At 43.4% G+C, this 10,517-nt stretch overlaps 1 pseudogene; it reads right to left on the minus strand.

Annotated features, from left to right (window-relative positions):
- Positions 1-964: 964 nt before the first annotated feature.
- LOC145417299 (5S ribosomal RNA) lies at positions 965-1,083 on the minus strand (annotated as a pseudogene).
- Between the last annotated feature and the right edge of the window lie 9,434 nt (positions 1,084-10,517).

Here is a 10,517-nt window from a genome sequence, read left to right on the forward strand (position 1 = left end):
TCTGCTGTTATAGACGACTACTGTTTGTCTTCCAAACAATCTTCCATCTGTTCATCAGTGACTTTAGCTGTAAATCTATCCACATCCACTCATACGCTGATACTCCACTCTTCACTTCTCCACCGGATTTTGACGCCGTCCACCACCACGCTTACAGAAACAATTGGACATCTGACATATGATCAGATATTTATTTGTGAGACAATAACCTTTACACATTAATGCCACAAAGTTCACTTCCTCGGCCTCGACATAGACCATCACTTGACCATCTTTCCTTCATCAACAATAATCTTTCAGTGCACTCAGTCTTTTTTTTTTTTCTTGATCCGTCTTGTTAGAATGATTTTTTGTGTAACACAAAATTAACTGAAGAAATCACTAAGTGCCGTGAACCGATGTCGTGCATGCTTTAAATTCACTCACTTGCTGAGTGAGTCATTTGCCCTACCGACTTCTCGTTATTCATTTTCTCTCTCTCTCTCTCTCTCTCTCTCTCTCTCTCTCTCTCTCTCTCTCTCCAATATACACATAAATACACCCACAAAAAAAAAAAAAATGTATTGCCAAAGTTGAAGTCAAGTATTGCATCCCAAATTAAGCCTCCCGGCCTCAGCATTGTGCGAGATATTGGCCGTAAAGGAAAGCACGCAAACAAATCCATAAAGAGACCGAGTGAAAACAGAGGAGGTAAGAGAGAGAGAGAGAGAGAGAGAGAGAGGAGAGGTGGGGAGGGAGGTGGGAAGAGGCTTTGGGCTAAATAGAGAAGAGAATGGAAGGGAAGGGAAGCAAATAGGATTGAAGAGGAAATATATATATATACTGTATATATATATATATATATATATATTTTCATTCATTGCCAGACGCCATGTATCCCAAACGAGGTGACCAAGGGCTTAGAGTTAATTGTTTTACAGGGAGGGGCACTAATCTTCCACCAACCCCACTTGACACATAGTGATGCCAACAGCATCTGGTGTTCCCAGGCGGTCACCCATCCAAGTACTAACCAGACCCAACGTTGCTTAACTTCGCTGATCGGGCGGGAAGCGGTGTACTCAACGTGGCATATATATATATATATATATATATATATATATATATATATATATATATATATATCCAACTCTACGTTGCCCCATGAGGAGGGTAGAAGGCCGGGGCTAGGCAATTTGGTCCTGACATTTAAGATGAGAGTGACCAGCCTCACTCATCCCTGAGTGGCATTAAATGAGCAATAAACCCAACTATCCCTTGGATATAAACCTTCACCGGCTCTATCCGATTGGAGCGCTGTAATTACCCACTAAACCACCAGGCGCCTAATTTGGTTACATGGTTACCACCCAGCGTAGTAAACGGTTTCCTGGTGTACAGGAAACCATTAGGCTTGTCACTCAGTGTAGAGTCACCCATAGGCAGAAGGAAGAGGAAAGAATGAAGGAAAGAAAGACATAAGAGGGAGTGTAAAGTCACCCGTAGGCAAAAGGACGAGGAAAGAATGAAGCAAAGAAAGACAGAAGAGGAAGGAAGGAATGAAGAGAGGAAAGGAAAGGGCAGACATCCGAGAGCAGCACTACATCGAGTGAGTGGATGGTGAGAGCCCCCACCTACTACAAATACATATATATATATATATATATATATATATATATATATATATATATATATATATATATATATATATATATATATATTATACAATATGTATCATCATCCAGATCTCCATTCCCTCCCTAAGGCAGGGTGAGGAGTAGCAACATACAGACAGCCCAAATTTGCTGAATCCAGTGGGCCATGCTTCCATTCTCTCCCCACTCAGGCCTCCGGGATCCTGTCTCTATCTGATACGTCAAAAACATTCATCAAGTTCTGTAGCTTCACATAAACGTATCCGACAGACTCAGTTCGGACTCTGTCACGTTAAAACGGGGTGGTACATCCCTGACCATGAGCTTCTCCTTACAATATTCATCCAGCCAGCTCGATCTCTTGTCATTCCCCTAGCCTCATCGACTTCCAAACCTCTCTTCCTCACACACTCATCCACAGCATCCTTCTACCTTCTCCTTGGCCTACCTAATCTCCTCCATCCTTCAAAGTCGCTCAAATATAACTTTTCCACCACTCTATTGTTATCCATCCTCTCCACATGTCCATACCATATCAGTACACTTTCTTCGATTCTGGTGTCCACAGACTTCCTCACTCCGCATCTTTCACGAATCACATTATTTCGCATCCTATCCGCTCTGTACTCCACATACATTCCTCAGCAGTTCCATCTCCACTGCTCTAATACTTGGCTTTCCATTTTCATGCCACACCATAGTCTCACGTTCATATGTTAAAGTTGGCACTAACCCTCCTTCATGTTAGGTCGTGCAGGTGCAACACTCAAGCCTCTGTTTCTTATCAAGGCATTCATTGCACCAGCTACTTTACTTCCTTGTGTCACTTAACTTTCCACTTCTTTTGCACATTTTCCTCTCTTTTCTATCACTGTACCACGGTATTTGAACTCTCTCACCAATTCCAGTCCCTCTCCATTCACTGTAACATCACACTGGGAGTCACCTTCTCATTCAGTAATCATCAATTTACTCTTTTCCACATTTATTCTCAAGACACAACGCTCACAGACATCAGCAGAACTCTGCAATAGTCTACCAAGTTCTTGTCCGGTATTTGTCAGTAGTACTGCATCATCACTTACAACAAATTTGACACATTCTATCCATCACCATTCATTACCAACGCCATCCCCCTCTCCGTTACTCGTGCCTCTCTCTCTCTCTCTCTCTCTCTCTCTCTCTCTCTCTCTCTCTCTCTCTATATATATATATATATATATATATATATATATATATATATATATATATATACTGAACAACCATGGGGACATCACACAACGTTGTCGCAAGCCCAAACAGATCGTGAACCATTCACTTAGATGCCCATTTACCCTTACACATGCTTCACTACCATCATCAAAACTCTTGACGGCACCTAGAAGCTTACCATCTCCGTCGTACATGCTCATAACCTTCCGCAATCCTTCTCTGTCTGCCATGTCGTATGCTTTTTTCTATATCCATGAATGCCATAAACACCTTATAGTCCTTTTCACAAGATTATTTCACTATCTATCTTACTGCATACATTTGATTCACACATCCCCTGCCATTCCTAAAGCCACCCTGTTCATCTCTCACTAGGACTTCTGACATCTCTCTTACTTTCTCTATAATAATTCTTCCTCATATCTTCCCTACCACACTCAATAAACTTATGCCACGATAATTCTTCACTCACTTCGCTCACCTTTATTTTTGTACGGGGGGTACAATCACAGCCTTTTTCCACTCTGCTGGCACAGTTTCACTCATCCCTGCCTTCTTACATATCTCCAGCAAGCACTTCATTCCACAGTCTCCACTTCACTTAAGCATCTTCGCATACACCTCATCAACCTCCGCTGCTTTCCCATTTTTCAGCAGCTTCACAGCACTCTTCTCCTGTGCTTGTGTCACGTCTCCTGGCAACGCATTCCTTCTCTGCACACTCTCAAAACCAATCAACATCATGTTTATCGCCGCTCTGCTCTCTATATTCCCATTCAACAAGGTCTCAAAATATTCTTTCCATCTGGTCCTTACCTCATCTCCATGGGTTAATAATCTACCACCTACATCCTTCACACCATCACATTTCTTTCCACTTTCACTTCTACATTTCCGCACCTCTCTCCAGAATTACTTCCCATTTTCAGAGTAGCTTGCATTCATTTTTCTTCCTAGATCATCATTTACCTCCTACTTTTTCCTCTTCACTAGTCTCTTTACGTGCTTCTTGCCCTCAGTATATTCAGTTCTTACTTCAACTGAACTCCTGTTCTGTAACTATTTTAGCCACTTCTTCCTCTTTTCCTCCACTGCTCTCTTAACCTCTTCATCCCACCGTGCCATACCTTTCTTCTTTGTTGTTACTCTTGCCACACCACACACAGCTTTACCATTTCTGACTAAGCAATCCCTATATCCATTCCACATTCTGTTCAGATCTATTTCATTCCAATTCACTGATTCCAACTCCTCCCCTACTTTGGTTCTGTAATCATCTGATTATATATATATATATATATATATATATATATATATATATATATATATATATATATATATATATATATATATATATATATATATATATATATATATTGTTGTTTGTGGGAAATATTTAGCCTTCTACCATAGCTATATTGCTAGTGCTTCTCATCCAAGGCATTTCTCAGGCCTGAATAGTAAGTTGCACGAAAGTTTTGCGTGTGTATGTTAGGGGAAAGAAAAATAAGAGATAAGAACTCGACAGAGAGAGAGAGAGAGAGAGAGAGAGAGAGAGAGAGAGAGAGAGTGGTTCAGCACCAATTATTTCCCTAATTATTTTCATTACCAGGCCAACTGAATTAACAACGGTGATTAGGAGAGCAAGTGAGTGGGAGCCTAAGCAAAATAAGCGCCAGTGCCAATTTCCATTTAATTGTCGCAAATATATTTTTCCTGTCCACTTATCTCATTAGGCCTTTGACATATCCTCTGATAACTTTGCTAATGAAGTGTCGATGGCTTTGTGACGGGGTGATTTGGTAAAGTTATTTTTTTTTAGAATAGGTAAATAAATATATAGATAGATAGAGAGGTAGATTGACAGATTTAGCTCTAATAGTGATGGGCTACTGAAGGATATTTCTATTCCATCTAATTCAAAAGTTTATCATGAAACAGAATAAACCTTCTTGCAGCACGAAAATAAGCTTTAAAACACGTGACTGGAGTGCTGGAGTAAAGGGTAGGAATATGGCGTAAGTTCCCCTCTGTCAGCATTGTACATGATGATAACACCCCAGTCACCTCCAGGATTTGAGTCGTTGCGATAAGTCAGTGCCTTCACCTCTGACTCGCATATTCTCACATGTTCCCACCTAACCGACTTAAATACGAAGGGCGTCTTGGTACCAGAGGGACTGAAGGATATTATACATAATTCATTGACAAATCGAAGGAGAAATAGTCATGTGGTGGTGGAAACATGTTTGGGGATGTGGTAGTGTGTGGTGTGGCAGTTGTCGATATGGCCTGTGGTAATATAACGTTCAGTGTAACAGTGTAGTGTGTGGCAGTGTGTTTTGCAGAAGTATGTGTTGTGTGACAATCTATGATGTGGAAGTGTATGACGTGATGTGGTAATGTGGTGGGTTAGTGTCTGGTGTGTCAGTGTAGGGGTTGGCAATGTTTGTGATATTATGACAGTGTTAGATCTGGTGGTGTGCTGTAAATTAGTGTGAGGTATGGGAACGTGTGGTGTAGTAATAGTAGAACGAGGTGTGTCAGTGTGCGGGGCGGCAGTGTGTGATGAGGCGGAGTGAGGTGCGGCAGAGTGAGTGGCTACAGTTTCAGGAGTGGCAATGATTAATGTAGTAATGGGTGGTGTATGTGTACCAATAGTTTAGTGTAGCAACGTGGGGGAGTGTTTCGTCTGAAAATGTAGCAGAGTGTAGTGTCATAGCGTAAGGAATAGCTCTGTGAATTATGGCAGTGTGGAACAGGGAATGTGAGTCTAAAGTATGTAGTGACTTTCTACGTCCTGCACAATATCACCGTAATACAAGAGATAATCAGTATGACTAAAATATCCTGAAAGGGTTAGTGGAAGTAATCTATAACGTTAAAAAAAAGAAAAAAAAAAGAGTTCCTCGGTATGCAAGTAACGTCGTGTAATGGTGCGGAGGGCAAGGCTAGGGAGTGTGGAAGCGTATTCGATTTGAGATACTACAAGGAAAATCTGTGGATTTGTCTTCGATATTATCATGTTCTCTGTAGTCCCATACAGCCTCACCGACACGTCATAAAAACAACTGCACTAACATCATTACATCAGGGGTTATATTTATTACAATGACGTTAAGCAAGTCCCCACCACAGTTAACTATTTCATACATTGTTTCTCCTTTCACAAGTTACCGCTGCAGTATTTGCCCTAATTTGTTTGTGCCTTGTAGCTGTACGAATGAAGATTAGACTATAAAACAGTCTTATATACTGTAGAGCTTCAGCTAAGGAGAGTTCATAGATACGGCACCAGAGAAGAATGTGATAATTCTTTCATACCACAACAGATATGGTGGATATTTGTGCCCAAGCGATAACTAATGCACGAGGATGTTAGGGGATTAGACTTATACTTGTCGGTGGAAGGTAAGTGCCTATAGCTAGGATGTATTAAAAGTCACTAAATCACCAGTAAATAAATAAAATCGAATGATATATTGATATCAGCGTGTTGATTGGTTACCTTTACCTCTCATAACATGTCAGTATGATTATCTGTCTATGTAACTTTACTCTCCATTGCTCTTATGTCCTTAACTGCACCTCATCTTAATGATATATCGACGATGATGAAAGGTTGTTAGTGCCGTCGATTTTATACGAGTGTCTTTGAGAGAGAGAGAGAGAGAGAGAGAGAGAGAGAGAGAGAGAGAGAGAGCAACATTATGTGTTGGTATGAAATAGGTAACAGAGAGAAGACTAAAACAAAAGCAATAAGTATAGAACACAAATGGACTAAGAAAGAAATGACTAAACACTGGCAGAATAGCCATATGCTGAATATATATGCTTAACAAGAACAAAAATTGATACAGAATAATATGAGTTCAGTATAATATAACTTCTATACACTCTGCACTACTCTCTCTCTCTCTCTCTCTCAGCTTAATTAGTCCAGTATTTTATTTTCTTGACCTACACACACACCAAATTCCTACATAGGAGGGAGAAGGAAGAGAGACGAATGATTAGAGAGAGGAAGAAGGAAAGGAATGAAGGAGAGGAAGGAAGATAAAGGTACAGGGGAAGGAATGTGAATGGAACAGAGGGAGACTGATGGGGAGGGGGATGGTAGGGGGTTGATGGGGAGGGGGATGGTAGGGGGTTGATGGGGAGGGGGATGGTAGGGGGTTGATGGGGAGGGGGATGGTAGGGGGTTGATGGGGAGGGGGATGGTAGGGGGTTGATGGGGAGGGGGATGGTAGGGGGTTGATGGGGAGGGGGATGGTAGGGGGTTGATGGGGAGGGGGATGGAAGGGGGTTGATGGGGAGGGATGGTAGGGGGTTGATGGGGAGGGGATGGTAGCGGGTTGATGGGGAGGAGGATCGTAAGGGGTTGATGGGGAGGGGGATGGCTGGGGGTTGATGGGGAGGGGGATGGTAGGGGGTTGATGGGGAGGGGGATGGTAGGGGGTTGATGGGGAGGGGGATGGTAGGGGGTTGAAGGGGAGGGGATGGCTGGGGGTTGATGGGGAGGGGATGGTAGGGGGTTGATGGGGAGGGGGATGGGAGGGGGTTGATGGGGTGGGGGGTTGGCAGGGGGTTGATGGGGAGGGGGATGGTAGGGGGTTGATGGGGAGGGGGATGGTAGGGGGTTGATGGGGAGGGGGATGGTAGGGGGTTGATGGGGAGGGGGATGGCTGGGGGTTGATGGGGAGGGGGATGGTAGGGGGTTGATGGGGAGGGGGATGGTTGGGGGTTGATGGGGAGGGGGATGGTATGGGGTTGATGGGGAGGGGGATGGCTGGGGGTTGATGGGGAGGGGGATGGTAGGGGGTTGATGGGGAGGGGGATGGTTGGGGGTTGATGGGGAGGGGGATGGTATGGGGTTGATGTGGAGGGAGAGTGGAGAGTTGAACAGAACGATATCAGAGGGGTGAAGGACTGGAGAAATGAGTAAAGAGAAGAGGAAGTGAGAGTGTTGGAAACATCGGATGGGGGCAAGATGAGATGATGGAAGGAAAGAGGGGGTGAGGGAAATGGTAATGCTAAAGGGAGGAGGAAAGGCAAGGAGAAGAGAGGAGTGAATGAAGCTGGGGAGGAAATGAAGTACGGTGGGGCGGAGAGCAGGAAGACCTAGTAAAAAAAAAAAAGAGAAGGGAGAGTGTTGGAGATGGGTAGAGTATGGGAGGAGAATAGTGAACGAGGTGTTAAAAAAAGTGAGAAAAGTAACTGAAGTAGTAAGGGTGGTGAAGAGCTGAGGGAAGTATCGAGGAAAGATTTTATCGGATAGGAGGATGGAAGCGGAGATAAAGGCTGGATGGAAGGGCATGGTGAAGAGATAAGATGTAAGAGATAGGAGAGGTTGCAGAGAGGAATGAATGGGTGCGGGGGGAGAGAAGAGAGGAGTGAATGAAAATGTTAAAAGAGGGGAGGGAAGGAGAGAGGGATAGGAAAGCATGGAAGGGAGAGGAGTGCAGACTTGACAGGTGTGGAAGGTGAAGGGTGGGTGAAAGGGGACCAACGCGGAAAGAGTAGATACTGGTGAGAAGAGTGAGTGGTGGAGAGAAGACCGAGAGGTGGAGAGAGGAGAGAGAACTTTGGGGAAGGGAGAGGCATGGAGAAAGGAAGGAGAGGTCGGGAAAAGGGGGAGGAAGGAGCAAGAGGATGGGAGACGAGAGGAGAGAGCATTTTGAGGGATTACATAGGATTACATAGGAAAGCAAACAGCAACAGACCTTATGGTCCTTTCGAGGCTGCTTGTTACGGAGAAAACTATGACTACAAGATCTAACTCTACATGCTGAAGGATAAGGATGGTAAAGCAAGAAGTCTCCCCCCACCACCAAACCCTCCAGGAAAAAGTGAGAAAAACCACCATGCATCATGGAAAAACTGACATGGAAATTTCATAGGAAAAACCGGAAAGGAAAAGTCACATTCTATAATACTTTGTGTATAAGCTACCCGATTGAGTAACCTGAAAGAGAAAGTAATGAAATAAAATAATAGTTACGGCATGGCATTATAGACCGGTACATTAAGTTTATGGGAAGTCTGTGGACATAACTTTGAAACTACACACTGCACAGTGTGGATGTTTAGGGTTGGTGCGGCAGCCTTGCCTGGCGCTTTTGAGGTAGGCAGCAGTCAATCAGGCCCTAGCTCCGTTCGCTCCACTGAGACAAGGAACTCTTCCACGTGGGACAAGTACACAAGTTTCATCCTGAAGCAGTGACCCCTGGTACATTAAAAAAATCCCGATGGTGGTCACTTGACTAACAGGGACCCTCAGTGATCCACAGCCCATGAAAGGTCGAAAGTGACAGTAGTGACCATTAACTCAGGGTTATCTGTGCAGATCCTAATCTGGCCTTATATTGCTTTCTTTGCATTGGGGAGATTGAAAAATATATACGACGGGTGTCTTAGATAAATGGGGGCTGCACAGTGCACAGTGTGGATGTGCAATGCACAGGGGAATGGGAATGAGAGATGAGTAAGGACAAGAGGACTGGGGAAGGAAGAAGGAGGAGGGAGAAGACAGGAGAAATATGGGAGAGGGGGAGGGAAGGAATAGGAACACACACACACATACACACACACACACACACACACACACACACACACACACACCATCCACTACTCAAGTAGTATTAACACCTCAGCATGATGGTGCATATTTCGTGTTTTATTATTGATACTGACAGTGAATTTCATTTTCTCAAGATGTCACCACTCATAACAAAGGGGATATTCTTACTCTGTCTTGTCTCCTTGCCACTTACGTCCTTCCCATCCCCATCAACGTTATTGTAAGAGCAACGCTAAGCGATTGAGACGCACAGTAGATAAATTGCAGGTTAAAGAGATGACGGAGGAGAAGTGGAGTGAAAAATGAAAAGAAGGAAGCATTAAAAATATGTAAGAAAGGGGAGAGAAGGAGATAATTGAGAGGAGAAGAGGTAGAGGATTAGAAATAGAATTGGCGACGTGTGAAGATGAAGAGAGGAGTAGAAGTAAGGGAATATTCCAGCAATGTGTCTCGCTAAGTCTCCACACCATAGTGTGGAAACCTACTGCATTTGTTCAGTTGTTTGTTCACTCCGTCTTCAGTACACATCATTTTGGTTCCATCATTTATATCTTCATAATTTCGCATCAAGCTTGGCACAGTTGTTCCCTGGGCAGATCCCTTGACGCCTTTTAAAATTTCTTTTTAGATGGTTTAAAGGTATTTTGGGGGTCAAAGGTCAAACCACACAAACGCACATAATTTGGAACCTACGTTCTTGTTCATACATTAATCATCAGACAATTTTCATAGAAGTATATCAGTGTACTGTCCAGGTGTGAAGATCATCCTGCATTCCCTTTGGAATGCTGGCAATATTTAATCAATTCTGTTAGCAACTATGTGGATATGCAGAAGTCCATTACTTTGGGTGAGGATTTACTCAAAGACGACCGAATGGCTGCTGTCATATATTATTTAATTTGGATTGGGCTTTTGTGAAATGCGGTGACTGAATATCGCAGAGTTGTGAATTGTCTTCAAAAGTGGTTTGTAGGTAGCTCGTACCTTAGCCAACAATATATTTTGGCGGGTGATTAGTATTTGGACCCCGAATGTTACTCTTTCATTGAGTTTAGTGGAACCCGAACCCTACTTCCCACCGAAGAGTG

The sequence above is a fragment of the Coenobita brevimanus genome, chromosome 109, assembly GCF_032717465.1.
Source record: "Coenobita brevimanus isolate Jiangsu-jjx chromosome 109, ASM3271746v2, whole genome shotgun sequence".
Lineage (NCBI taxonomy): Eukaryota > Metazoa > Arthropoda > Malacostraca > Decapoda > Coenobitidae > Coenobita > Coenobita brevimanus.